This window comes from Amphibalanus amphitrite, unplaced genomic scaffold (assembly GCF_019059575.1).
Source record: "Amphibalanus amphitrite isolate SeventyFive unplaced genomic scaffold, NRLGWU_Aamphi_draft 000236F_arrow, whole genome shotgun sequence".
Lineage (NCBI taxonomy): Eukaryota > Metazoa > Arthropoda > Thecostraca > Balanomorpha > Balanidae > Amphibalanus > Amphibalanus amphitrite.
Genome location: NW_024881731.1, coordinates 416,374 through 443,908, shown reverse-complemented (window position 1 = coordinate 443,908; position 27,535 = coordinate 416,374). Strand labels below are relative to the sequence as shown.

Here is a 27,535-nt window from a genome sequence, read left to right as displayed (position 1 = left end):
TCTACTTTCCTTTTTCCACCTGCACATTTTGTTCCATGTACAAAGGGTGGTACAACTTGGTCACTGTTTGAATCTGTCTTGCAGTCAGACAATAGTGAGAGATATGAGCTGTGGGCTGTGAGTGGGCCATATTTCATGGTTTGTGCACATTGCACTGATCAACTATCCTTCGGTGTGGTGCATGCAAATGCCTGTTTTTAGGTCAGCTCCCTTGTCTTAGTGAAGGTGTTGACTTTTCAAAATGTCTATGATGCTCCTGGTAGTCTGCAGCGGAAATGGACGATACAACACAGTTCAGTCTCTAGGAAAAGTGCATAGGAATGTTGAATTTGGTCAGATCTTCCTAACTGCCTATTCGTCAGGTACTTCTGCATTAGAATCAACTTGCAATAGCCACCTTTTCCCGATTTATCATCAGCCAGCCATGTCATGCCATGATTAGTTTGGTTGAGTACTATGTGACATACCGGACCGTCCAGATCTAGTCATTTGTGTCGCCTGGTCCGGTCGAGTCCAGTCCATCCGGTGACCGCTAAGACTGGACGCCACACCGGCGCGGCGGCGCGCCGGCCGGAACGGTGGCTCGACAGCGGCGGTCAACGGCCGGCCGCGCTTCGTGGCCATGTGATTGTCCCGGGGCGGGGCTGCTCTCGGGCCCGCTGTCACGCCACGGCCGGCGGCGGCCTGTCCTGGCGGCCCGGCGCGCCACGCACCCGGCCGGCGCAGTCCAGTGATTTGGCCATCGATTGATGTGCCGGCACTGGACCCGGCCACCGCCAGCCGCGACATCTGTCCTCTGTGATGCCGATAAGTTATTCAGGGCCAATCTATGCGCCGGCGAGTGGCTGTCTCCAATGAGAGTCGTGAGCGTGCCTGCGGTCGTGTTGTCCGCTGCGTTGCTGGGCAACAGCGCGGCAGATGAACCGCAGCTAGATGCGCGTTCCGCGCTCAATACCGCTGCGTCGCAGTTCCTCCGGTGTCCGGGATCGGATCCGTGCTGGAGGCGGCGGCGGCATCGCGAGACCCGGGCACCCATCAGTCTCATCTTGCCCGCGTCGCATATGCCTGCCTGCAGAGGTGGCCTCTTGACAGCCCCAGCCTGGCTGTCCTCTGCTGCCGCGACGTCAGCGGCGGCGCGGTACCCGGTACCGGCTCAGTCACGTGGACAATGTGTCCTCGGCGATGATCGGGCCGATTTCCGCCTGCGCCACGCCGCCGATCTGTTGCGGCGGCGGCGTTGTTGAGCGGCCGCCAGCTCGGGAGGGCACCGGTGCCAGGGCGGCTGAGCGGCCCGCCCCCCGCCAGCTGACGGCGACACGGCTGACCGGCGGCGGTGGCGTGCCGGCCCGACCGACGGCGGCCCGTGCGCCCCGATTGGCACCGGCCAACCGGCAGCCGTCCCCAATCACCGACCGAGCCGAGCGGGATGCCACTAATGGTCATCTCAACGGGATTCAGTGTCTGTAACGAGGTTTGCAGCTCGTATGAGAGCATGCTTTACAAAAAGGCCTGCTCTTGACGCCGAATGCTACGTTCGGCTTTGTTCACACCAGCTCGTTTGTTCGTCGATGTCTGCGCCGGCTGCTCCCCCATCCGCGAGCGGCCTCAATTCGTCACGGTCGTGTCAGCCGTCGGTGCGATGACTCCTCCCGTGGAAGCGAGCGGCTTTTTGTCCCCGTCTCGGAACGGGTTGTGGCTGTGCGAGCGCGACCGAAGGTCGCCGCGTGTGCGCGGCAGGACTCGGCGAGGCGAACAAAGCCCGCTGCGGCCGGCAGCGTTCGAGGAAGGCTCGCTGGAGCCCGTTATCCGCAGTTGTCTGATATCGGCTCTGATGGACATTGCTAAATGTCATTGGTTGGACCGAGCTCACTCGGGTGGCGAGGTCTGACGCTTGATGCGGTATTGATGCGGCAGGGGTAGAATTCTGGAAAGTTGCGGGGATATTAGGATAAGTAGGTATCTCAATACCGACTCTTCGCTACTGGGCTTCCGTAGTCATTCGTCATTCTCACCATGATTGATTCGTTTCCTATTTGCCAATGTCTTTTGAACTTCGAACAACTTCCATTCTACTTCTCGAAATCCGAACTACAATGGTGCGACGGATCAATTTCATTACCCCAAATGTCGGTCAAGCGTCAGATGAAAATGGGTCGCGGTCCTTCAATTCGTTTGTATTTATTTATTTCTTTGTTTCGTTTATAACTATCACTTATTGAGAAGCTGTTCAGGAGAGTCACCCATTCCACTTTGACTAACTTATGCCTATCCAATACTTTCCAGCTCGTTAGTGTTGGAATAAGAATTAGCGCTATGACAATCAAGGATTAGCCCTGCTTAATGAATGAAGACACGTGTAATTACGTTAGCGACTACCTTTCGATTGGGTACGTATAACGTAAGTGGTTGTTGTGCCCGACAAACCACTACATATGCACTACTCTTTCTTTCGTTTTTATTCCATCACCAGACACCAGACCTACTTGACGCTCTCTCGTCTCGCTAACCTGTTCGGGGTCTGTTTCATTGACTGACGTTCACTGACTGACGGGTTCACTGGCCCCCCGAAGCTACACGCGCCTCAGAGTGGGCGTAGTGCGGGTACGCCGCTCGTCGCGCGGCGATGATGGAAACCAGAGCCGACGGCCCACCAGGCCACGTGCCAGCCGACCCCCGCCCCGCGGCGGACGCTCGCACGGGACCCGTCATGTCAACACGGAAGGAAGCAGCCCATGCAGCACGTGACTGACGGACGGGCTGCCTCTGGGTCAGGTACCGCTCCGCTGGGCGGCGACCCGACTGACATACCGACACGTGCGATCAGAGATTTATTGCGGGGATTGACCACTAGACCAGGGATTGCTTGCATTTATTGGATATATTTCTGAGGCACGAGAAGAGAAGGACGGCTTGTAATGGCGCTTGAAGAAGGACGTTTATAAGTGGAATCGTAGGTGTAGGAAAGCAGGAAATTGAAGCCAGTGCGTGTCATATCGAAGTTCGGCACAGTCTGTCAGAAAATTCTGACACAGTTCGTTCTCTCGGCCGGCTGCCGGTACAGCGGCCGTTCTGTCCGTCCGCGGTGCCGGCGGCGCGGCGGCCGATTTTCACCGCGCCGGCCGCCGGCCGATCCCGTTGTCTCCGAGCTCGGCCGGTTTACATTGAGCCGCGCCGGCCGGTATCCGGGATGTGCGGCCGAGCGAGACGAGTGCCGCTCTCCGAAGGCCCGCCGCCCGGCGCGGCGGAGCTGCAGATTTGGCCCTTTCCCTGGCCGTGTCTGCGCGGGCCCGGAGCACGCATAGGGCGTGGTGATTCCCGGGTGGGTGGACGGCGTAAGCTCTGCAACCCTGTCCTGTGCGGTGTGGCTGACCCGCCGGTGACAGCGCCCATCCCACCACCCAGCGCGGCTCCATCGGACCGCAGTGTGCCGGAGCGGCGCTAACGGCCGCTAATCGTGGTCGCTCGGACCGACCGGGCGGCCGGCGGACCGCACCGCCTTCTGTCGGCCGGCCCGGCCGTGACTGATGGCTGCTGTGTGACCGCGCCTACCGCCCGCACCGTCTGTGTGTGCTCGTGTCCGACCGTGACACGCCGCGCGCGATGGCGGCTCGTCCGTCTCTTGGCCGTCAGCTGCGACCAGAGCGGGTTGGCCGCCGCTCGGCAGCGCCGTTAGTGACCTGCAACAGATGGCCGTCGGGCCCGGCTCTGGGTCAGGCAGAGGCTAGTGGCCGACTGCGCTGCGGATGGAGAGAGAGAGAGGATGTGGGGCAGTATGAAGACCCTTGACAGCAGGAAATACAGGGTTGTATCGAGTTGTGTTGAGCTGTGTGGAGCTGCGTCGAGCTCTGCCTCAATATGAAAGTATAACGCTCTGCTCCTGGCCGGCTCTGGGCCGGTCGGCGCTGGCCGCTGGCAGCGGTGGCTGCGCGTGCTGCGTCCGGCCGTGCGCCGACCGTCTATTAGCGGCTCGGCTGGCACCGCTGCCGGGGCTGACGTCAGACCATCCCGGCCCAGCGCGGCGCCGCCCGCTCGGCCGTGCCCGACCAAATCCGCTGCAGGTGGCAGCTGCTCCAGAATACCCACTTGAGATGTTGAGATATCAACTGAATTTGATAGCTCACTGCCCGAAATGCTTGTTTTATTAACTGTAAGAACCACAAAGCACAATCCGAAACGAATTGTAAACAAATAATATTCCTTGTTATCTGTCAGAAGTCATTTTCAGCAATCGGTAGTTCTGCTTTTTTCGATCAATGATTTGATGTCGATGTCCATGTTTGCTGGCAATGGAATCTTTCTGAATTCACTGCTGTGATGTATCCAGCAGCATGACATTGGTCCTGCCTGGCCCGGGCGGCCTATTTCCGTCTGGGTAGGGGACCACCAACGTCGGCAGGGCACAGTGCGGAGGAACCCGGCTTTGCAGAGAGCAAGGACCGGAGGCGCGGCGCCGTCTTCCGGAACTGCTCGGGCTGTTCGACTGTCAACTGTTCACTCTTGTGGTAGCAGCAGGCAGCCCAGCGCCATTGCGGGCTGTGGGTGATAAACCCACATACTCATACGGCTGATGACACTGAATAGGGCGAACGAGGCGACGGAACAAACCGAGCAAAGCGGGCTAGGCTGGGGAATGGGGAGGTGAGTGGTGCCATTGTGTGAAATGCGAGGGAACATTTTTGAAGACGGAATCAGATGGGAGATAGCATTGTCGCTTGACGGCTGCTTTCTACTCTAGTTGTTCAAAGTTTCCCAGTAGGCGGGCGGCTGTTCACTGTTCAAACTGCGGGTGTGGCTGCAAGGGGCTGCCGTCGCCAACAGTGGCTGCGGGGAGTAGTGGCGGCTCTGCCCCGACAGGCCGACCGCCCGTCCACGCGCGAGCTTCCCCAGCCCCCGCAGCGTCGGCGGCCGGTGGCCTCTGCCAGCGCGCTGGCACGCTCCCCTCTGCGCCGCGCGTGGCACCCTTTGTGTGGCGTGCCGCGCGTGCTGCAGAGGCTCGGCGTCTTCCGACATCGGCCGACAGCCAAGCGTGATTTCTCTCGCCGCCTTCCTGCCTTGGCCCCGCGTCCACCGCCGCCGCTGCCGCTGCCGCTGCGCCGCTGGGCCTTGGCCCACTTGGTGTTTTTCGGGACGGCGTATTTGTGCCGCGATCGGCGCCGCTTCCGGAGCCGGCCGGCCGGTTGCAGACAGTTCCCAGGCGGTGGTTTACGCCGCCCGCTGGCTCTGTTGGCCGGTGGCGATGGCGGTGACGCCGCGACGGGCCGCCACCCGCCGGCCGGCCGGCGCGCGCGCTATCGACGCGTCGCGTCGGTGCGTATGCCGGCCGCGCGCGCCGCCGCCGACGGGTCGACGACTGGCCTGGATTCGGTTCGATCGCGGCCCGCCGCCGCCGGTACCCAGCTGGGCGGTCCGCCGCCGCCGCCGGGCGGTGGGCGGTGGGCGACCGGTCGCTGATCGATGACAGCGTCCTGTGCGTGAGCCCCCGTCCTGTGGCGGCACGGCGACCGATTGCTGCGCACGGGGTATCAACCTCGACGCGCTCCTGATGGACCGGTCGCACGCGGCGCCGCCAAAAGTGATCAGTGCTACCTACCCCATTGTCCGAAAATGGTACGCACTTGTCTTTGTGCTGAAAGGTATGACGAGAACTAGAATAGTCTATTGCAGCTAACAAAGAATTTGTTGTTGCTGGTCGCCATGTCCTTGACGCCATTTTCCTAATAACTGACGACTCACGTTGTTTGGTTAGTAATTGGTGATTTATTTGCTTTCTCTGAGATTGTCTTATCTAGAGACACCTTTACCTTACATTTTCTATTTACCCGCTGCTCAGTTGGTGTGCCTTGTAATAAGTCAATCAGATTGAATGAATCTGATTCCTGACATTTTATCGCATTAAAGCACATGCCATTAGCATGGGCGCTCTATGACTGTTGCATGAGCAAATGATTTCCGGAATTGTTTGTCCAGGCCCATCATTTACCCAGTGTACCACGAAGCTCCGTCGCAACTTCAACGAACATGACGATTGGCGAGCATGGACGATGTAGCGACACGCTATGCCTAGGATCGCCCCTGTTGTTTTCCTTTCCTCTGAAGATTGTCTTCTTTTCGGTAGCATGACTTTAAAATGACGCCCGGGAACTCGTCGGCAGCCTGTTAAAAGTTGCGCTGCTCTCGTAATCGGCTCACCGGGAGATCGTTCGGCGTTTCAACGAAGGGTGTGGCGTCGCTAGTGAGCAGCGAACGACTGACCGGGAAAAGTCCGCCCGTCTTCCGTTCATTACACCTCCCACGCGGGAAAGCGCCTTTCTTTGGGATGGGGACCGCCCTCGCGTGCCTCCGGTGGCGTGTGCCGGTCGGGAGCGGGCTGGCCAACAGCGGGTGAAGGGCGCCGTGCTCCCCTCCCCCTCCCTGGCCGTCCCCACGGCACCTGAGGAAATCTCACCGGCGCGGCGGCGACCTTGGAGCCCCGGTTGCCATGGTAACCCCCCGGTGCACGCCGATGCCGGGCGACGACAGGTGCAGACGTCGACTCCATCGTCTGCTGTTTTTCAGCCTTGCGGCGCCCGCTGACAGGAACTCACGGCCATTTTGTGTTATACCTAGCGACAGGACATTCACATTTGGATGTCATGCAGGTTTCACTTGGCTGCAATGAACATGGTGTGCAGCATACGTGGCTCGCACTTGTAAGACACTGCAGCTACGCCTATGCGTTTTATCGGAGCTGGACCTGCGGTCGCGGTCTGCCCCTGGTCCAGTGGTCCTGCAGGACAGTTATGTGCGCAGCCGGCCGGCCCGGCCGACCGGTTGTGCTATCGTGGGTCACGTTCAGCGTTCCGTTGCCGAGATTAGGCCACTCGCCCGCTGTGCGGTTGGAGGGAGCCGGTCGCCAGCCGCACTCGTTCCAGTAGGGTGTTTTGCTGGCTAGGATCAAGGTGAAATACACAAAACCATCCGTCAGTTCTAGTAATGGTGTTTGGGAGGTCACGAGGAGACCTCGGGTCTCTGGTAAATCTCTGGGGACGCGGGATGGTGTCAGCGGCGCGTGCCCCACTCCGGTGACCGCGGAGCGGTTATGTGGGCTGGGCTGCTGTAAGATCGCTCGCGGCTGCTGCCCCGGGGCGCTGCGAGGTCGCTCGCTGCTGCGGTCCGGCGAGTGGATTTTCGTCGCTCGTACCGCTCAGACGGGCGAACGAAGAGACGCACACAGTAATGCTTCTACGGTACTAATGGACGCTCCCAGGCTAGTTCCTAACTAGTTGCACTGTGTTCTAAAATCCGTAATGCTAATGTTATCCACGGCCATAGGCGCTCCTTTCATCTGGTGCCCGTGTCACGGCGGGGCTCAAAAGCTAATCCCGCTCATAGATACAGCGCTTGTTTGATGTGTGATATGATCAGCTGATCTCCGCTGCGGCGTGCGCTCGGTTTGTGCGCGCAGTGGAGCTTGGCGCACTCACATACGTGGTCCACATCTGCAATGGTGTGAGAGCGGGTGGTGTCACGGTGTTTCACGCCGACTGTAAAACGCCAATGCCGACCGGTCCCGGATTGACACGGGTTTGTGAAGCTCTCAGATTAAGACCGACTTTGTTCTCACCGTGTATTGATCGTAAGCGTGACTACCAACTTCATTGGTAGAACCCGGCAGAACTGTTTCTGGGTGATTGCGCTCACTAACTTTCTCCGTAGCTTTGTTATATTTATTTGCTCAGCACTTTAGAACACAGAGTCTGAGCTGAACGGTCTAGCAACTGCCGCCACCATAAGTAACGTTCCAGTTTTTATTTTCTTCATTCACGGTGGAAACTACGAGAGAAACCATGCACGACTGCATTACTTTTGGTGGCTTCAGTGTGCGGCAAAGTGATTAAGTCTGTGTTTCAGAGCCGTTTATTTCATTGTTAAATATAAGCACTGCACGGGTTACTGGCTCTTTACATCTGACTCAGATGTTCTGCAACATTTATTTTCGCACCTTGAAGGGTCGTGTCACCTGCGACACCTAATTTTGGAGGCTATGCTAAAGTGATATCCGATTTTAGGATCCACAGGTGCACGGTCGTTGTATTGTTTCAGACTTTGTCTGACGAGGGTCTCAGCAGTCGGACGGGACGGATTACTTTCTGTGTTCCAAGTTCCCCGAGCCCCAGATTGATGAGAAGATTGCGGCAATCTGAGTAGGTTCATATCACGCGATGTTTTCCGCCACCGCTGATCGGCGTCCATTCGCCAGGTTTGATTTGGATAATGGTGTGCTTGTCTCAACGACGAGTAATGATGGATCATGGGCCTGCTCTTATCTGAGGTCTCGGAGACGTCGCCTCCTGATCCAGGACGGTGATCAATGACAGTCCAGTGCATGTGATAGCTGCCGGCAACACGGATGCACCGACGACTTACATAGGTAAAATACGGCAGACGGCGGCTTCAGGTTCTGGAGAAACTTGTGGGCTTCAGGTGTCTTCCACATTGCTCAGGTATCCATACTTTTACTTATATTGCTTGCTATGAGAAACTATGGTGTTCGTTTCAAATGTCTTTGGATCAAACCCACGCAAATTGTTTCCAAATAACTAACCCCCTTTTTATGACATCATATTTGCCGTGGTCTGTGGACAACCACGAAGAACTGATCCCCCCCCCCCCCCCCCACCGCCCCTCCCTTCTATATGACTCACTCCAAATGGACCTGCGACTGAGCTGACAGGTCATTGGCCGTTTCAGACCACGTTTATATGTGTGAACGGCCGTCGAGCTGAAGCCCTAGTGTCCACGTGTTTCGATCGGCCGCGGGGCTTCCTTCCGAAGTGGTCCACCGATGGCCGGCTGGTCACACGACGAACCGGTGACGGTCGCCGGTGCCGTAACGGTGCTGACGGCCCGCCGGCTCTGACCGCCGGCCGCTGCCCGACCCGCTGACTGGCAGTTTTGTGCCGGTCGGACCAGGCTGCCGTGGTCTAAGTCCATTGTCGGTGTGGCTGAACCAGACTGTCGTGGCCTGTGACTTTTGCAGATTCAGGTTGGACCAGACTGACGTAGCCTAAAACTATTATTGATTTGGCCTGTCCAAGCTTTCTTGGTCTTGAGACTTCCTCTAATCAGACCACCTGAAACTGGCAGCGGAGAGTTGCTAACAGGCCTCGGTGGAGGTTTGGGGTTGATGAACTAGGACCTATGTCGAAGTTTGCGAGTGGCCAGGGGTGGCACACGTTTGCCTCGCCGCGCTGCAATGGTCAGGCTCCAGTGCAGATGCACGACATAGCCTGCAGCCAAGTCAGGCACTGTGCTGGTGTCTGTTTACAGGTGCACGTACGTCGGATTACATTTGCACGTGAGCTGGCCGGACCGTGGCGTCGGGCGGCGTGCATTAGCCATGGGTATTCCTGGCTGGTCAGACCAGTTTTGCACTCAGTATTCTGCATGGCGTCACACAGAATATCAAAGGAATGGTCCCTTTGTCGCCACAGCTGACACACTGTTTGATTCGGAATGCTGGCGGCAGCCCGAAACCGTTTCGTTTACACGTGCTTCACATGGACTCGCGTGCTCCATGCTCCCGGCAGGCGCGGTCGGCAGTGGTCTCTGTAATTGGCTAGGCGGCACCGCGGCGCCGGTATTCTCGAATTGTGCACAAGGGGGCTGGAAGCGACAGAGCTGCCTGTCTCAAAAGGAGCAGGATGCAGTGGAAACTAATCGTGGAAGGACGGGACGATAGCTGGGTCACCTGTGGACTGGCTGTGAACGTGGACGTAAACTGTGTGGCTCACGCGTATATTTAAATTTACACTTCACGTGCTGTTTGGGAAATCAGGTGACCCATGCTAACATTAGTGGCACTATTCAATGACTTGTTTAAGGTATCGTTTTTCTTGTAAAGGATACTTTTTAAGGCTTGGTTATTGAGTAATCTGAAGTAACCGATACGACGTTACGGTAATTTTCAGTCGTGACCGTTTGGCAAGGACTAACGAAGCTAATATGTTGGTCTTGTAAGGTGATATGATGGCTCTGAAGATGAGCAAGATGTAGCCCTCGGGACTTATCGGAGAGTTAGGCTGATTTTCACCCCTTGCACTGTAATAACGGTGAGCATAATTGGAAATGTGTTTTCACTAGCAGTAGCCGGGCGGTGTTGTGCAAAATTGGACCACGAGCGAGCGCTGACGTCAAGGAAACTTATCTCGAATCTGAAACGAGTTCCTCGCGTCAGCTGAGGTGAAACATTCGCCCTCTGATAACGCATTATGGCTTGTCGGCAAGGCGGTGATGAAATTTGCGATGTCTCGAACTTGAGGCAGATAACACATGTGTGGCGCCAGTGAAATGGTATGCGTAAAGAAATGGTCCTTGCCCGACCTGAAAGGTATGTGGGTGGGCTGCAGATCAAAGGATTATTTACAAATCGGCTCTACGCTCTATTTAATCCATTCATGCATTGACATGCGATAGAAGGTTAGCCATGTGATCAGCTTGTAAGAGCGTAGTTTTTGTGATCAGTGCAGCAACTAGTTTGCATGCGCATCGTTTGTTTGCGGAAACGCGTTGACAATGCTTCTGGAATAAGTGCAGTTTGCAGGGCACCGCAATCCCTATTTGTCTTTTTTTCGGATTCTTGTTGTGAAAATATTTTAAATACTTCATTTCAGACGTCAGTCCGGCACTGGATAATGAACTTTCCTTAGATATGGGTAAGGGTATGAATGTGTAATAATGTTCCAGAAACTGTAGGAAAGTGGTAACTGAGTTGATTATTATAACGATTTCGGCGAGCCCTGAGGCCGTTGATTTGTTATTTATATTCTGTCCGCAGCATGTACCGGTAGTTATATAGAATTAGTGTCGCCTTAGTGCCTCTGGAACAATCAGAGATTGAATATCGTCAATTCCTGGAGCTGGGGAGCTATGGCGCTGTGGCCGCGGCCGACAGACTTCGACGTGCTGTAACTTCGAATGGGCGTCCTTCATTTACATTTCAAACGTGTCCAGTTATCGCGAATATGCTGGCATTGGATCTTTGGTGACCCTGGGAGCAGCTGAGCAAGCGCCAGGCCAGCCGAGACGGCTTCTACTTCTCTCAGTAACAGAGAGCTCTGCAGCCCACCTTTGGAAGTTCGCCTCACGACAAACTACGTTATGATGAACTTGCGCCTCTTGTAGAAGCTCGTGCACCTGATTCCCAAAGGAAAACATCGCCTGGGGGAGCTGCAGCTCGGGTTGACTCGGTAATTGGCCGCCCCGTTTACTTCCTAGCCCGGAAGTGGTCCCAGGTGTACAGTGCTAAGGACCCACACATTCCCAGCGGGTCCCCGGCGGCGCTGGGGACCGCGCGACCCCGTCGGATGGCCCGACGGCGCCATCGGTGGTCGTCACAGCGACGGCTGGCCTGGCGGAAGCCGGCGCCCCTATCACCGCTAAAGTTAGCCCCGGCGGGCGGGTGCAGGGCGCTGGCAGGGGTCGGGTGACGAGACACCGTGCGCCCTGACCTCTGACCCTGCCTACCCGACCTGACCCGGCCGGTCGGTACGGTGCGGTCCGAGCGCACGGGTCGGCCGGCACTGGGTCAATTGACGCTGATCAGCCGCGTCGGGCGGCTGAAGCCGACTGTGAGCCACTCTGCGGCCGGCACACAGCCGCTGCCGCCTCTGTGGAGCCTGTCGAGCATTACCATATGCCGCCATGACGGCCGAGTGGTGACCTCGGCGGCTAACCCTGACACTCGACCGTGTCCCGGTGACCGGCGCTCCGTGCGGGACGGGACGGCAGCTCCCCCGCCACCCTCGCCCGGCGTACGCCACGGCAGCACGGCCGCGTGTGACGTCACACTCGGACCCGCTTTGTGTACGTAAGAGAGCGGCGCGGCGCCAGCTGGTTGAGGAGGTCACTGAACCCCACGGCCGCAGCCGCAGCCGCCGCGGCAGCCCGGCCAAGCGCGTCGCTTTCCAGCGGCGCGCGCGGACCCGCTTTCTGATGTTCTGCGGTGTGCTGAGGCCCACTTGACTGGCACGTGTGACGTAGATGCCGCCGACACGATATATGGAGAGTATATGGAGACGCGATACGGGAAAGCCTCGCCGGCCACCCAGGGTCCTCCAGAATCTCGAGAGCTCTCTCGCGAGTCGTGTTGTTTTCGTGAGGGCCACCTTGATCCAAAGCCTACCTATGCTACACAGTGATGACGAGAGATCTTTCCCGCGTTCTGAGACCTATCCAGAACTCGACATTTTGCAAGGACCTAAGGGATTCCTAACACATTAAAGTTTCCAATCGCTGCATATTAGGGACATTACCGGGTGCTACTTAGTACCCATTACTTTCTTGAAGCCCAACAGAGATTACGTAAATCTCTTGAGTGTCCGGCGTCTCTCGGTAGCTAAGAGTGGCCTCTCGAGGCTCTACTTCACCTCTGGACCCTCCATACCGCCCAAATTCACCACGACTCGCGCACCGAGCATTGAGAGACGCGCGGCACGTCCGCACGGCCCGGCAACAGGTCAGCTCGGCGGGCACGGCGGAGCAGAGCGCGTGTGCGACAGACATTGATCCGGCCGACGGCAGGCAGCCTGCGCCGCCTCCGACGGGACGGGGAGGGGGGGGGGGCGACCCACCCACGGGGAGGCGGGATTGAACGCAAAGAGGATGTAGGGCGGGATGGAGCAGAGTGGTCTCGTCGGATGAGGATAAGGAGTGTCTGGACACGACAGAAAGAGGGTGATACGGGAAAGAGAGCAGAGAAATTGTGTCGAGGTGGCCTGGCGGACTCTCAACTTGACTAAAGCATGCCGGAAAGTGGGCTTGGGCCGACTAGAGTACTGAATGAATACCTCCCCGCGCGGCGATGGCACCTGCTCAGGCCGGGTCGCTGCTGTGGCATCTGCCCTCACAGCTCGGGCGGCACAGACGCTACGGTCCCCGGGGGCAGCATATCTGGCCGTGTCGGCGGAACGAGCACACCGAGATGGCGTATCGATGGGGACCACCGCAGACTGCCGGCGGCACGGCTGTCGACCCGGCGACGCTATCGGCTGCTTGGTACGACGCTGGGCTAAGCCTCCGCTTTGTTCATTCTCCCCACAATCACCGGTGTTTCTGTGGCTGATTGTATCCACCCTTTAGCCCCGCTGCCTCTGCCCTGCCGCTCCGCTCTCGCTCTCGCTCCTCGCTCTCCCGCTGCACTTTGCCGCTCGCCGGGCCACTCTGGTGACACTGACCACCATTGGCGCTTCTCGGAAAATCCGGACCGCATTGAGCGCGCCCAGGGCCGGCCCGGATCGGCCGGCCGGCCGTGTTGGCGGCGCTTTTTTGTCCGGCCCGGCCTGTATCCCAGTGGAGCCAGCCAGGTGGGAGACCCGGTCGAAGAGCACGGGTCCCTTCGGGCTTTGGCAGATAGCCGTTCTCCGGCCCTGGGCTGGCGAAAGACTGACTTCGTGGCAGCGACGGCTGTGGTGATCACAGTACCGTGACAGCGATTTGACCGGTCCGTGTAAGTACACGGCACGGAAACCGGTACCCAACTACATCTGCTCCGTGCCGTGCCTTGACGTGCCGTGCTGGGATGTTCCACACCGTTAGTCGCTGTCTCTTCAAGTCCCAGCCGTGCTGTGATGAGATGATTGTCAGCCGGCTTTGTTTGGCCGCTCTTCGTAACTTTGCAGCTATGCCGCTGGCACTTGTGGTGGTTGTCGGTTATGCTAGTGGTAGTGGTGGCTGGTATAGGTGGTGACTATGACTGATGACTGGTGATGGCTGCGACCTGGTGACCGTGACCTGCTGTCTGGTTCTGGCGAGGTGCTCTGCTCTGTCCGCCGCTGAGCGGGCCCAGAGCCGCGCGGCGCCGACCCGTCGCCAGTCGTTAGCGCTCGCCGCTCCGGCTCGGCCGGCGGCTTTGCCTCGTCGCTGCAGGAAAGTGGGCTGTGCGGCTGGTTTCCGGGCGTCCTGCGCCGTAATCCACCATGGCCGCCGGCCGGGGCTCGGGGCACCGACCGAGATCGGACGGACGGACGGGCGGACAAAATACAGCGGTACGGACGAACAGTCTGACGGACTGACAGACGGGCAGAGGGACAGGCGGACTGACGGACAAGGAGCACCGACATGGGAGAACTAAGGATAATCATAAAATGCAGCGATATAGACCGGACCTTCTGACTTGAAAACTGACAGACGGATGGATCATCTATATGGATACTGATGGACCGACGGACCGGTCGCAGTGGATCGTCGGAATGGCACATCGAAAGGTCGGTCTGCCGGTAGGTTGTGCGTCTTATGGAGACGTCGCGACAACTGACGCTCCACCACTCAAGCGAGCATATATTCCATGAGACAGGATTTATGGATTTCCTCATATGGCTGTTCACGTGATGGGAGCGGTGAACCAGTTTTGTCATTGATGTTCTTGCTGAGGAGTGACCAGGGACGACGGCGGCTGACCTTTGGCGGCGGGCGGCGGCCGATATTGAGCGGGCCCGCAGTCGGGTGGACGGACAGGAGTGGCTGCGCGGGTCACCGTGGCCGGTCAGCGGCTCTGGAACGGGCGCCGACCGTCCCCAGAGTACCCAGAGGCGGCCATTCAGACCGGCAGAGTGCGGGGTCCGCTCTCCAAAGAGCGCCCCATGAGGGCCGCCGCCTCTTGGGTGTCTTTGTGAACAAATTTAGCCACTGAACAGAGAAAAGTTCACTTGTACGCCTCGCCAGTTCCGAGACCCTATTATGAACTCAATGAACAACTCGTTAACAAAAGGAAGCGAAACGGAACTTGCCGCCTTGCGAAACCTGCGTGAGTCATCGCTTGATGCATTATGGCTCCGCCCGATTGGTCTGTAACCGGTTTTTGGTGTCGGTGCTGGTGCGGCGTTTGTTCGGGCACCGGTACCCACCTCACACGTGGCTGACGCGCCGTGTGGGTCGGCGGGCGCGAGCCACGCGCGGACGAAAGGCGACGGCTCGCCGCACCCATCTGATCTGCCGTGGTAGTAGTGAAAACCAGGGATGCGGAGCCGGAGCCGGAGTCGGAGCCGGAGCCGCCGGAGCCGGCATATTTTGCCCGGAGCCGGAGCCGGAGCCGGAGCCGTGAAACAATATAGCCCGGAGCCGGAGCCGGAGCCGGAGCCGCCAAAAAAGGGGCGACTCCGGCTCCTTTTTATTTTTTGAAGAGGAAAAAAATAATTGACCTAGTTCGGTTTGACAGTACAAAGCAGTAAAACATATGGTACTATTGGTCTCAAGATAAGAGCCCAGGCGACCTGTAGTTTTGATGCGGTGAATACCTCACCCTCGCCACAACTCGAGTGGGGGTGGCGCTGGCTGGGAGGAGGGGTGCACTCGGCCCGAGTTGTGGCGAGGGCAATGGTATTCACCGCATCAAAACTACAGGTCGCCTGGGACCTTATCTTGAGATATAGTACGTCATGGGCCATCAAGTGAATGAAAAAAGCCGAATATCCCCAGTATCCCACAGTACGCAATGAACTTCCTGTCTGCTCTTCCCCCCCCCCCCCCCCCCCCCCCAACGTCTACTGCATCCCCAGAACATGAGGACCGGTCATCAGGTGACGGCCATTGTTTTTAAGCCAGTGCAGTGGACTGCGACTCCCAGCACCGTCTCTTCCCACCCCCACCCCCACCCCCCAATGCAGCTGAGACGGGTGTCAGCTTACGATGGTTCAGTGAACTCCGATTCGCGGCGACTGCGTTTCCAATGCTATCGCTTCCTAGTCCTTTGTTCCTAGTCCTGTTGAGAAAAATAGCCTTAGTGGCTAGTTGTTATGCAAATACAGAAGCAACGTGTACCAATCCAATTTTTCTTCCACCCGTATTTAATTGATTGCATAGCCCAGCCAGCAATTCGCTTGGGCTGAACTGTGGCAAGCGTCGGGCAGCTTGGGCTTAGCTTGGGTTTGCCCACTTTGATCAAAACCAATGTATTTTTTACTAGGGCTGAGCGGGGGCATGCCGCAGCTATGCCCACGTGCGGATAGCAGTAGCTCAGCCCGACATCTGCCCGCGCATCCAAAACAGGCTTAACTTGGGCGGAGCGCGGGCTGATCAAGCTGGCTGTGTCCTTTGGCTAACTGGAGTAAAGCCGGAGCTTAGCCATACTTGTTCGGCTGTTCGCGCATGCGCAGTTCTGCGCCAATCATGTGCAGCGTTTGTGACAGTCTGCGCGCTGTGCGACGAAACGACACACCGGTGTTGGGGCATTTGGTGGTTGATGTTTGGGCGCGTGTGAGAGCGCGAAAAAGGGATAGTGCTCACTGCTCTTATCAAGTGGACTGGCATGGAGTTTTACGGTAGGTAAGTGTATTGAATGGTGCGCTTGATCGTATGTAAACGTCATGATTTTGACTGAGTTTCACACCATCAAACATGAAGCTGAATAGCTGTTCAGCCTGGCGACTCATACCCTCGCTCAGAAAAGCTGCATTCCGTGCCTTTATATCTTTGTGAAATACCAGCACTTCTGACCCAGGAAAATGAAATACGAAACACAAATATTTATCTACTTATCACCGAGCACGCTCATTCTCTGTCCGCATTTAAAATCAAATGAACATTTTATACGGATCAATGAGAAGTGCTTTTACAGTATTAATGCATCAATAAGTTATTTTTCAAGCAAACATGCAATGTAAATTAAACCAATGAATCTCTTTTTCAGGTACGTACCATTAGAGCAAATGGTTCAAAAAATAAAATAGTTATACAAACCAGGACCGGGTGGACGCCGCAGTCGCCCTCGCCAAGTGGTTTAGCGGAAACTGCCTGCTTATAATTAAGTAGGTATACCTATGTACATAGTTATACGGAAACTGCGCCGAAAACTGGCCGGCCACCTACTGCAGATGTGTGTGTGTGGAGGAGCCAGACGCCTCCAAAGCTCCCATTCACCAGAGTGAAGTTCCTTATAAACGATTGTTTGCTTATTGCTTTATGTCTTATGAGCGATTACTTGCTGTCCTTACTTTATGCTTTCGGTTGAGTGCTTAACCAAGTATTATGAACGGGGAGGGAGGCTAGCGGGCCTTGTGATTGTTTTATAGTTTTGATGGCGTTTTTTCATGACTCATGCCATATTACTGCTGCAGTTTGCAGTCCACTGTTTCATGTATTTGTGTTTCATTTGACGTGTTTGTAGTCGTTTGAAATATACATTCAATCAAAGTCAACCACTACTTTCCTTTTGCAATGCTCGAGCCTCGATGACCGGTTAACAGAGCATATGAGTGACCGTAACAATGTTAAATATGCATTGAAACCGCACAACCTGCTGAAAGTGCATTGGCTGCTCCTTGCTACTTGATCCAGTGTGAAGCAAAAGCAAGATGAAGTCAAGTCGAGACTTGAGAAAACAGGAGCCGTCACTCGAGCCGAACCCGAGCAAAGCCACAGCAGTTTGCAATGTATAAACCCCATTCACTTCTATGGCTTAAGTCGGGATAGACAGGGCACACAGAGTGGGCTTGCCGGAGTTCAGCCCGCTCGGGCCCAGAGTAATCTCCATTATATAAATGGATTCACTGCTCGGGCTTAAATCGGGCTAACGCCAATCGTCGCTCAACTAGGGCTAAGCTACGGCTGTCCGGAGCTCGCAGAGCGGGCATACCTCCGGCAGAGCATGGGCTTTAGTCGGCGTTTTTGTGTCATACGCCGACTTTAGCCCAAGCCCCAGCCGACTTTAGCCCGACTAAAAATCTCGGGCAATCCGAACTTGAGCCTGCTTGGGCCCGGAGCAAAATTGCTGGCTGGGAGGGGATGTACTGAGACGGAGCCGGAGCCGCCGGAGCCGGAGCCGCCGGAGCCGGACCATTTTACTCGGAGCCGGAGCCGGAGCCGGAGCCGCCATAACATTTCACCCGGAGCCGGAGCCGGAGCCGGAGCCGATTTTTTTCTCCGGAGCCGGAGCCGGAGCCGGAGCCGTCTGAAATTTCCACGGCTCCGCATCCCTGGTGAAAACTTTTCGGAAACGCACGATTGAGGGCGCCTATATCAGAACGGAGCTTTAAGTGACCTACCGTGCCGGTAGATTACATAAGCTCCGATTGTAGGCCATTCGTCTGTTTGCTCTAGAACTTACGTGACTGCAGCTAAAATATGCATCGGAACAACGTTCTACCGGTTGCATGGTGCTGTAGGTTGCTAAGCGCTGGTCTATAAATGATGATACCACCGGATACGCTAGCTCTTCAGTTGCAAACGTGACCTGGCACATAACGATTTGTGTTTTAATTTGCTAGTACACGTTGTGACATTTTCGTAGTATTATGATTCAATATCTATTTCCAGCAGCAAACATGAGTTAAGGTATGCACATGCGCTGTGCCACAGATCACCGCTTGGTATAGAACTATCAGCGTACAACACAGGTAACGACGTGGTCAACTTCACGCATCCTGCAGTCGCATCGGCCTCCGCTCTTGTGCGACCACCCCTGGTTGAACCTGAACATGCACCATTATTACGACCCGCTCTAGTGGTTGTAGTAAACACACGACAAACCGTTACAATAATGCTCATGGTGGCCACATTCTGTACCCGCGGGTTGAAGGAATTCGGGTCGTATGCGCTCTGTCGCCGTTGGGGTCCCTTTTACCGTAGTGGCCCGCTGTGCTGTTGTGTGTGATTACCGAGTAGCTGTACCGGGTACCGGGCACCCGGCCGACGGATTGACGTCATATTCTTGGAACCGACGTCCCATTGGCGGAGGGCTGGGTGGTGGTGGTGGGGGGGGGGGGAGGGGGGGTGCTATGGTCGACCTCCTGGGGACCAGCGAGCACTGTGTGTCAATGGACATAAAATCAGTGCACTGAGGATTTTGCAGCTGTTCTGTTGGTGAATATTTGCCGTTCTGAATTTGTAAGGCCAGAAACCGCACAAGCCATCACCAAAAATATTTGGAGTTGTGCATCCGTACCGGGTACAGTGGTGCTGAAGCTGCGGGCTGGAAATCTGGAGAGGTGCGATGACTTACAAAAAAAAAGAATTTCTAAAGTTCTCAGTTGGTAATCTTGCAGGGGACTAGCCAAGTGATTATCTCTTCCTATACTTAAGCTTGGAATTAGCGACTCTGAACTCAGCTCCACGTGAAGACGGAAATATATTATATAAGCTGGAATAAATAAGTCTGTTGTGATTACCGGACTTAATGAAGGCTGGGAATCGCTAAAAGCAGTATCTTCCGCGTCGTAGGTACCAACTTCAAGGCTGAAGCTATTTCGATTTCCTATGCCGGGGGCGAAGCTCCAGACTTTCTGGTTTCTTTCTCAAAACCGCTTGCCTTCCGGGCTCAGGTGGTAGTTCCGCGCTGCTTTTGTCTTTCAAGGATGCAGCCGCGGACGCTCCCTCTTTGTGATCTGTCTCACCGCTCCCCGAGCTACAGTTCTCTGTCCTTTTGGCCGACACCATTCAGGCCACCCTGGGGGATCCACAGGAACACCTCGGATCTTTCCGTCTCTGTCGGATGGTGGACGCGCGGTCGATGGAGGCCACTCAGCCTCCGGATCAGATGTGACGCAGTCGGACGCGGTGGTCCTGTCCCCTGGGAAAGCCAGAGGACGCGCCGGACTCCCGAGCTCTGTCCCTAAGCCGTAGGACGCAGCGGACTCCCGAGTTCTGTCCCCTGGGAGAGCCGTGGTACGCGGTGTACTCCGATCTTAGGAGAGTCGTAGGACAGGATGGAGGGGACGAGAGCAACATACTGCATAGTGCACAGCGCGTAGTGCGCACTGTAGAGTCTTAGCGCAGGACATAGGGCAAATAAATGTATTTGCTTCGCGCAACCTATAGGGCAAATAAATGGCGTTGGCGGTTCCTCTATCAGCTGCTATCTGGCATTGCGTGTGGTCAGGTCAGATTTGCCGCCTGCGTCGTATTTTGTTTGACAGCCTTCGTTGACTTGACGCCGGCTTGTGATCATAGTGGATCTCATATACCAGTTTGAAAGGTGTTTTCCTTACATGCTTTTACAATGAAACGTGAGGAAAAGGCACGCTATGGGCTTTTCTATTCACGACAGTGGTCAACGAACAAGCGCACCCGATCTCTGAGGACGATGACTGGGGGCGGAAACTTGGCGGAAACGGATGTGTTGAGCGTGACTTTTCATATGTTTCAGCGGCCAACGCCCTCATATCTCCCTCAGTATGATTGCGTGCCAGTCCCCTCTGGTCTTTCACCCAACTATCAGTCCTGTCCCCATCCTCGCTCAAACGCCTGCCGTTTCGCTACTGGCTCCTGCTCGTCTCTCTGTGTATCTACATGCTTCATGTTCCATGCTTCAGTAGGATTTGAGCCCCACCGTACTCGAGTTCATCCCTCATTCCGCCGACTGCCGTTGCGACAGGTCGCTGTGCCGTTGAGCTCCGAGGGCGGGTCACCGCGTTCGCCCGCGGCGCCCGTCTCGGCACTAATTGCGTCTCGGGGCGCCGGCAGAGGCCGCGGGCGGGTCGGGTCGGCGGGACTCTACATGGCTTTATTGCCCCAGCGCTAGGACGGCTGCCGACGTCAGCGCCACGCCGGGTCTCCGCCGGGGAGCGAGCGGCGGTGATGACGGCAGCAGCGGTGATGGTGGGTGGTGGCGGACGGAGTTTGAGAGGCCGCTGAGCGCTATTGCGTGTCGCTGCCGGGGACAGGCTGCCACAGCTGACTGATTGCAGGGCTGAGCTGCGGTGGGTGGTATCCCGCATACGGCGCCAGGTGACCGGCGCTGCTGTCGGCTCCGGCCGCAGCCGCTCCGCCGCGGCGCAGCGAACCTTGCCGGAGACGCACTATCGCTTTTTAGGCGACCGCGCCACGCGTCGGCCCGTTTTTCTGACCCGATTTGTGTCGGATTGTCGGTCGCCGCCGCCGCCTCTGTCTGTCCACTTCTAGCGGCTCGAACACTGGACGTATGTACAGCGGCGGTATCGCCCGCTCCCGCCCCCGCCCGCCGCTGGTTCCGCTGGCTCCGCCGAACCAGCGACGCGCTTCGGTGACCGCCGGCGTCCATACTGGCCAGTCAAGGTGAAACTGGCCCAAATACCCCAAGGCTAGGCGTGCTGGCGTGATTGGCTTCCTGTGTTCGGACTGCGGCTCGGTCCCCAGTTGCGCTCTGTGCCCCCGACCGCGGCCCTGTCCTCGATCACCCCTGCTCTCCCCTCCCTCCCCCTCCCTCTACCGGACATGGGGCTAGCCATAAATGTAGCGTAGTGTTTTGCTGTTGCATGACTCCTAGAATGTGTATTGTGTAATGTCTACATGACGTAAAAATGTAAATGACTCGCCAGAAATCAGGGACGATGCCTCCTTTGTTTCTATTTGACATTATAATTTCTGGCGTCTCGGACTGGAGAGCCTTGCGGACGCTCGACCTGTGTTCGCTGTCAGTGGCTCCGGCTGTGGCTTAGACCGGGCTGAGGTCGGGGCTGGTCCTGGTCTGGGCTGTTACTCATAACAGCCAGGCGCGTGCCGTCCACTCTGCGTCGCTGTTTATCTGGCGACAGAGAGGATGACGCGGCCGTCGTGGAATTTGGAGTGAGTCGCCGCTCACGGCCACGCGGGGGGTGGGAAGGGGCCGCGGCGTTAGGACCGGGCCCGGCGGACACGGTAGTTGTCCGACAGCACGCAAGGTCGCTCTCATGCGGCTTCGGCTGGCCTCTATTGGGACAGTCTGAGACCGGGCTGGACATGGCTACGTAATTGTATTACGTCCTCTGTCAGCATGGCGACTTTATTCGGCTTACTGGCGTTGTAGGCTGACTGACCGGGCATTGTGACCCGATCGGGGGCGTCGGCTTTCAGTGGGTGTGGTCCTGTGGGGTTTGGGGGAGGGGAGCTGTCGGTCGTCCAGCCAGCTCGGCAAAGCAAGGCAAACTCAGGGGAATGCAGCGTTTGCACTACGTATCGTCCGGTGTGGTTCCCTGCCTTGGTAACCCACTGAAGTAACCCAGCCAGGTGCTGACGAACAGTGCAGCTGCCCGCGCCACGCTGGAAATCAATGCGGTCGGTATGCACGGCGGTGGGACGACCTCTGCGTGGTGGGGTCGACCTCCGGTGACCGGCGGCGGTCGGCAATCGCCGCCGTCACGGGAACACGGCACACATTCGGCTCGTTAGTGTGTGAGGGTCAGGGTCGCGGCGCGTGCTATTGGGGTCGGTCGGCCCGCCGGGCTGGCACCGAGGGTGCGGGCACGCAGCCGTGACCTCCACGAATGTGGAAACGTTGGTATTGTGTGCGACTGTTTGTCAGTAGGCTGTTGTGTCTCAGTTTGGTGTGAGAGTCTGAGGTCTAGCAAATAGGAAAGCACTGATATGGAACTGCGGATTGTTTAGATTGCGTTCTGAATTGGCCTTGGTTCGTTGAATACGGCGTGCATTTTGCAGCGATTGGCTTGGTGGGTCACTCCTACTGTTTGCCGGGCGGCAGCACGGATCCGATTGACACGTGATCTACTTATGACGTCAATGTTAGGCCTGTCCTGTTTAGAACCAGATTGCCCAGTTTGATCGCACCGGTGCGTGCAGTGATCGGACGCCCGATTACCGCGTCCAGCAGTCGGTCAATCGGTCGGTAAGACGACCTCAACTCAGCCTGCACGTGCCGCGAACTAGCCACGGTTTGCTGCACCGCTACGACGCTGTATATTCATGTATTCTGCGCCGAAGCAGGCCGGCGGACGGACGCTCGTCTGGTGGAGACGGGTGTCCACCGTGAGAGAGCGGTGCTCCAGTTGTTCGCCGGTGACCGGTCGTGGCCAGCTGACGGTTGGCCGGTCAACAGGTGCCGCCGGAGCTGCCAGCTCGACGGACGGGCCGCCGAGATTGGCGCTGAACGGTCCCAGGGCGGCGGTAGCGACGGGGAGGTGGGACAACTGGGGAGAGGGCTGGTGAGCCCTTGCTAGATCCCCGTGAGGATGTGTGCAAAGGACACATCGGCAGTGTGTGCGGATTGGACAAAACTACGCTTTTCGTTCGGCTCGCCACCGCCGTAGGTTTGTGGCTTCAGCGCGCTGAGGCCGGCCGTCGGTGGCGGTGGGATCGATAGATATGGGCTCCGACCCCGGCAGGCGGCTGGCGTCCTCGCCCCGCCCCGCTGCGTCCTTCCCCCCGCCCAGTGTTCCCGCTGCCCCGCTGCGCCCTGCCCCTCCAGTCAATCGTGCCCGCTGCCCCGCTGCCCCCTCCCCAGTCCATCGTTCCCACTGCTGTCCCCACTGCCCGCTCCAGTGTCCCTTTCTCGGCCAGTGTCGCCCTTCAACCCACATACCAACCCCTGCTGTCTTCTGACCGTGGCCACACGTCTGTTTGACTACCCAACATACACTTTCCCTTCTGTTTACCCCTATACTTCGTTAAAAATTCCTAAGCACCGGTCGCCAGCCGTCACCGTCTCTGACGGCTCCACCTTGCCGCTCGCCGTGTCGGGCCGTCGCACACTGGTCGGAAACGCCCTCACGAGAGGCCACGGGCGATTCCGGAGTTTCGGATTATTTTTTATATAGATCGATTTGAAATTGATCAAATTATTATACTTAGGCCAAAAAAACTAATCCGGGTGACCAAAAATAACTGTAATCAGCCCCCGAAGATGGGGTATCCCAGAACTCGGAAACTGACGCGGAGCAAGAGGTTTCTTGAGCCGGATATTCAGAGTCTTATTGCTGATAGACACCAAATTGAAATCCCACATATTATGCATCAAAATGTTCGTTATGAAGTTGCCGACTGGTCAGTGCAAAATTTTTGGTATACTTTTCCCCTAACTAAGATTTACTGTAGCTTTTTTATGACGGCTCTCCTACAGTGATTTTGGAATATAACTGCAAAGTTTAGGTAAGGAAACAACAGGTAGTCCCATCTAGTTCCACTCTGATTTTTTGTGAGATGAAGCAGGATTTAAATTTACACCAGGGCAACATAAAAGCTAACTGCGCATATTTGCGCAAAATTTGCAGGAGCCGCTCTTCCTACCCAAGTACCGCCCGCCCCGCCCCAGTTTCGGCTCGGCCGCCGCGCCCGGCTTACGCTGACCTGTGTGGCCTGCACGCATCCATGCGTAGTTGACTGGTCATTAAAAACAGATGCGCTTGAGTTTATGAATTTTGTGAAAAGCGCGTTTTATGTATGCATTTATGTATGCATTGACATCAAAAGCCTTCCACATGTTGCGTGGCGATTTCGGCTTGCATTTAAAGAGCCTTGCTATTGACAGCCATCACTCGGCTGAAGAAATTGGAAATTGAAACCTTCGTGAATATAAGACGCTGCAAATATAGGACACCTGTCACTGACGTCGGGTTACCTTGGGCCGTCTTTTTACATTAGATCACAATTCCGGTATTTAACCCTGGCCGGACCGATTGGTTTTCTATATTGACCGGGGAGGGTTGGTACAACTTCCTCGCCGTTTCGCCTCTTATAATTGAGCTAGAGCCTCGCGGAAAAAACGAGCTTGTGTGCCGTTATAAGACGCAACAATTAGGTACTACCCGATTTTAAGGTCTTAGGTCAGCCAGTGGCCTCTTAGGTCAGGTAAGTGCCACAAGGGACGGGCTCAGTTTTAGGTTAATTACTTTGCCAAAAATGGTCGCACTGCCGCGATTTTGGCATCATCGTGTTTTTCTAGCTCAGGCGCGTTGAATGCTATACTTGGTGTTCGGGTGAAGTCAACTTAGGTGTTAACCTCGGGTCAAGGTCAGGTCGGAGCCCCTCAGGTCATGAAAATGGTTGAAGGAGGTCATATCGCATATCATTCGATTCGGCAGGTCTTCCTGAGTCCAATGGTGGCTTTCCCGACTCTCTAGCTCCATTTGATCAGGAGTTATTGACGAAAAACTTATATGGCCTTAGTGACGTCATAAATGACGTCACGCAAAGTCAACAATGCTAAAGTGAAGCACTGGACCTTGCAAGGAGTGCATGAAACCATTCCCGGTGCCCGAATAGCAGCTCCCAATTTCCCTTGTTGACTTAAAGTGGTGCTAGATCCTGTATTATACTCAATTATGACGTCATAACTTAACAGATTCACGTCATATATTTAGTGCTTGACATCCAAATGATAGCTTACATATGACAGAGAAGGTATGCAAAGTTTTATGAAGTTTGCTTCACTAGTTGTGGAATAACAAGCAAAAAACGTTTGCGGAAAGGCCGCTGGCCTCTCGCTGGAGCGTTTCCGACCAGTGTGCGTCGGTATGAATTATGGCGGCGGTGGCGTCTCGTTTAAACTCGCTGCTGTCGTCACTCTGACGCGTGACCTCACTCCGGGGGCTGTGAGAGCTGTGCGGCGGGTGACGATGTAGCCGCGGTGCCGCCGTCGCCTCGCCGCGCCGGCAAACCGATGTGCGTTGACCCATTTACTGTGCCGTGATTTCGGGGCCTCTGCGGCGCTCGTGGGAAAGCGGATCGCGCTCGCGGCACCGCGACGGGCGGCAGTGGCGTGCTAGCGCCGCGGCGGTGGTGGTAGCTGTAGCGATGGCGCTGGCGTTGTGCTAGTGCCGAGCCGGCGCCTGCGGCGGTGGAGCCTCCGCTCAGCTGTTGGTCGGGCACTAAGCAGAGCGTGCGGCGCCGAGCCGCCGAGCCGGGCCGGGCCAGACCGGACTGTGGCCCACATTCTACTGTCCCGGTTCTGCCGCCGCCGCCGCTGCGGCGGTGCCTGCGGTCGGCGTGCGGCTGCGGTGCTGGGCGCGAAACGAGGCTCCGATGCTGGTGATATCCCCAGCTATGTAGCTTTTCTACTCATCTGTAAAGGCTAGCTGAATGCTAGACTACTACCGGCCACTCCGCTAAGCGTTTAGCTGCCATTGAATAGACAGGAAGCGCCAGTGGGCGGGGGTTGGCTGCCTGCTGGCATCAAGAAGCGCAGGGTTGATTCGTGCCAAGCTGTGAATGTTTATAAATAAACTCACGTGTTTTGCAGCTGAGCGGCACAGGGTTAACAAACAAGGTTTCGCCCGTTGCATGTATGTCAAGTTCGGCTGGATTCCTGGGGTCTTGGCATGCACTCATGGGCAATGGTTTTGTGATCATAAGTCCAGTATGATAGCCACGAGCTCCGTTGCCTTGTATGGTATCCTGAATTGTCCATTACTAGTCGCAAGCACACTTCAATGCCGTCATATATTTGATTGCTGCATCTACAATGAGTGTCAAGATCCATCCTAGGCACAGCTAGGCAACATATACGTACACTTTCCTGCCTTTCCCTGCGTCATCCCGGCCTTGACCCTGTTGCAACGGCAACCTTTTCCTGGCTATTTTAACCCTATATGGACTGCACAGCTTAATGCTTATTGTTCACATGGCTCGCCTTTTAGCCCATGATTCGCCATGGTTCGTTATTTAGTGTGCCTGTTGTTTTTTGCCAATCGCGGTGTAATCCACTGCAATTGTGGTCTAATTTGATTACCCAGGGCCCTGATTGATTGTCGGTAGGCTGATCAGCCAATGTTGTGCCCGGCTGTGGCCTTGGCCTTGATAGGGCCTCGCCCGTTTTGGTAGCCGGGCTGGTCTCTCCGCTGACCTGCACTGGGTGCGGCGGCCGCACCTGCCTGTCCACACTACTCCGGTCACTCCGGGCCTTGCGCGGGTGGCGGCACGCGCTGACGGGACGGTCAGCGGGGCGCCGTTCACACACTGTAAACGGCCCCCTCCCCGCAGACTTTCACTTTCTGGAGACGGGTGCGGCCGGGCGGTGGGAAGATGGAGGATTGAGGGAGGAGGGCGGAGGGATCAGTCCTCGGCCGGCGCCGCCCGTGGCTTCCTCAACAGGCGGCCGACTGCTGTGTTGGCCGTTTTGCCTGCTGATGCATCAGCCTCCGCCCCATCCGGTCATCCCTCCCGCGGCCGCCGGCGGCGCCGTGCGCGCCCATTGGCTGGCCCGTGAACTGGCCGCCGGCCGCCGCCGCCGGCCGGCGCGCGGACAAAGGGGACCGGCCGGCGGTGAACGGCCGCGCGGCGCGCCGCCGCGGCACTAACGGGACGCCTGGTGACGCGCCCGGCCCGGCCGTCCGGCAGGCCAACCGCTGCACCGGCTCTGGAGCTCGAGCTGACAGTGCCGAGCCGTTCTGCAGCGGATCAGTACTGCTCGCTGTAGTTTGTAGGTTAGCTACTCATGACGTGTTGGGGCGAACCGAGGACAGCGGCGGCGACACGGTGGCTGCTGCGGCGTGCGGCGCGCCGGCCTTGGACGGCGGTGTAGGGCGGCGGCCGGTGGATGGGGAGCAGGCCGGCCACCTGCCGTTCCGTCCCGTCCCGGCCCCGGTCCGTCCGGCGTCCGGTGCTCGCCGGCGGCGGCGGCGGTCGGCGCTGCTATCGATTCAGCCCGCCGCCGACGCCAGGTGGCGGTACTGACGAGCCAGGCGATCAGCTGAGCCGGACTGGGTCTGCTCGGTCGCTGCCCCGACCGCCCTGCCACGGGTCTGATAGGGTCGGACCTGCAGCGTCTGCCTGCGGGTGGGTGGGCTACGTGACAAAGATTAGGCGAGATGAATCCGGGCGTTATCAGCGTGATAGGTGACGGGGGTGCCGCGGGAATGCCGCAGAAATTGATGCTGAA

At 56.9% G+C, this 27,535-nt stretch overlaps 1 protein-coding gene across 1 annotated transcript in view; it reads left to right on the top strand.

Moving 5' to 3' along the window:
- Positions 1 to 27,535, top strand: part of LOC122385973 (dual specificity tyrosine-phosphorylation-regulated kinase 2-like) — a 32,324-nt gene that overhangs the window by 2,039 nt on the left and 2,750 nt on the right. The gene's annotated exons all lie outside the window — the stretch shown is intronic.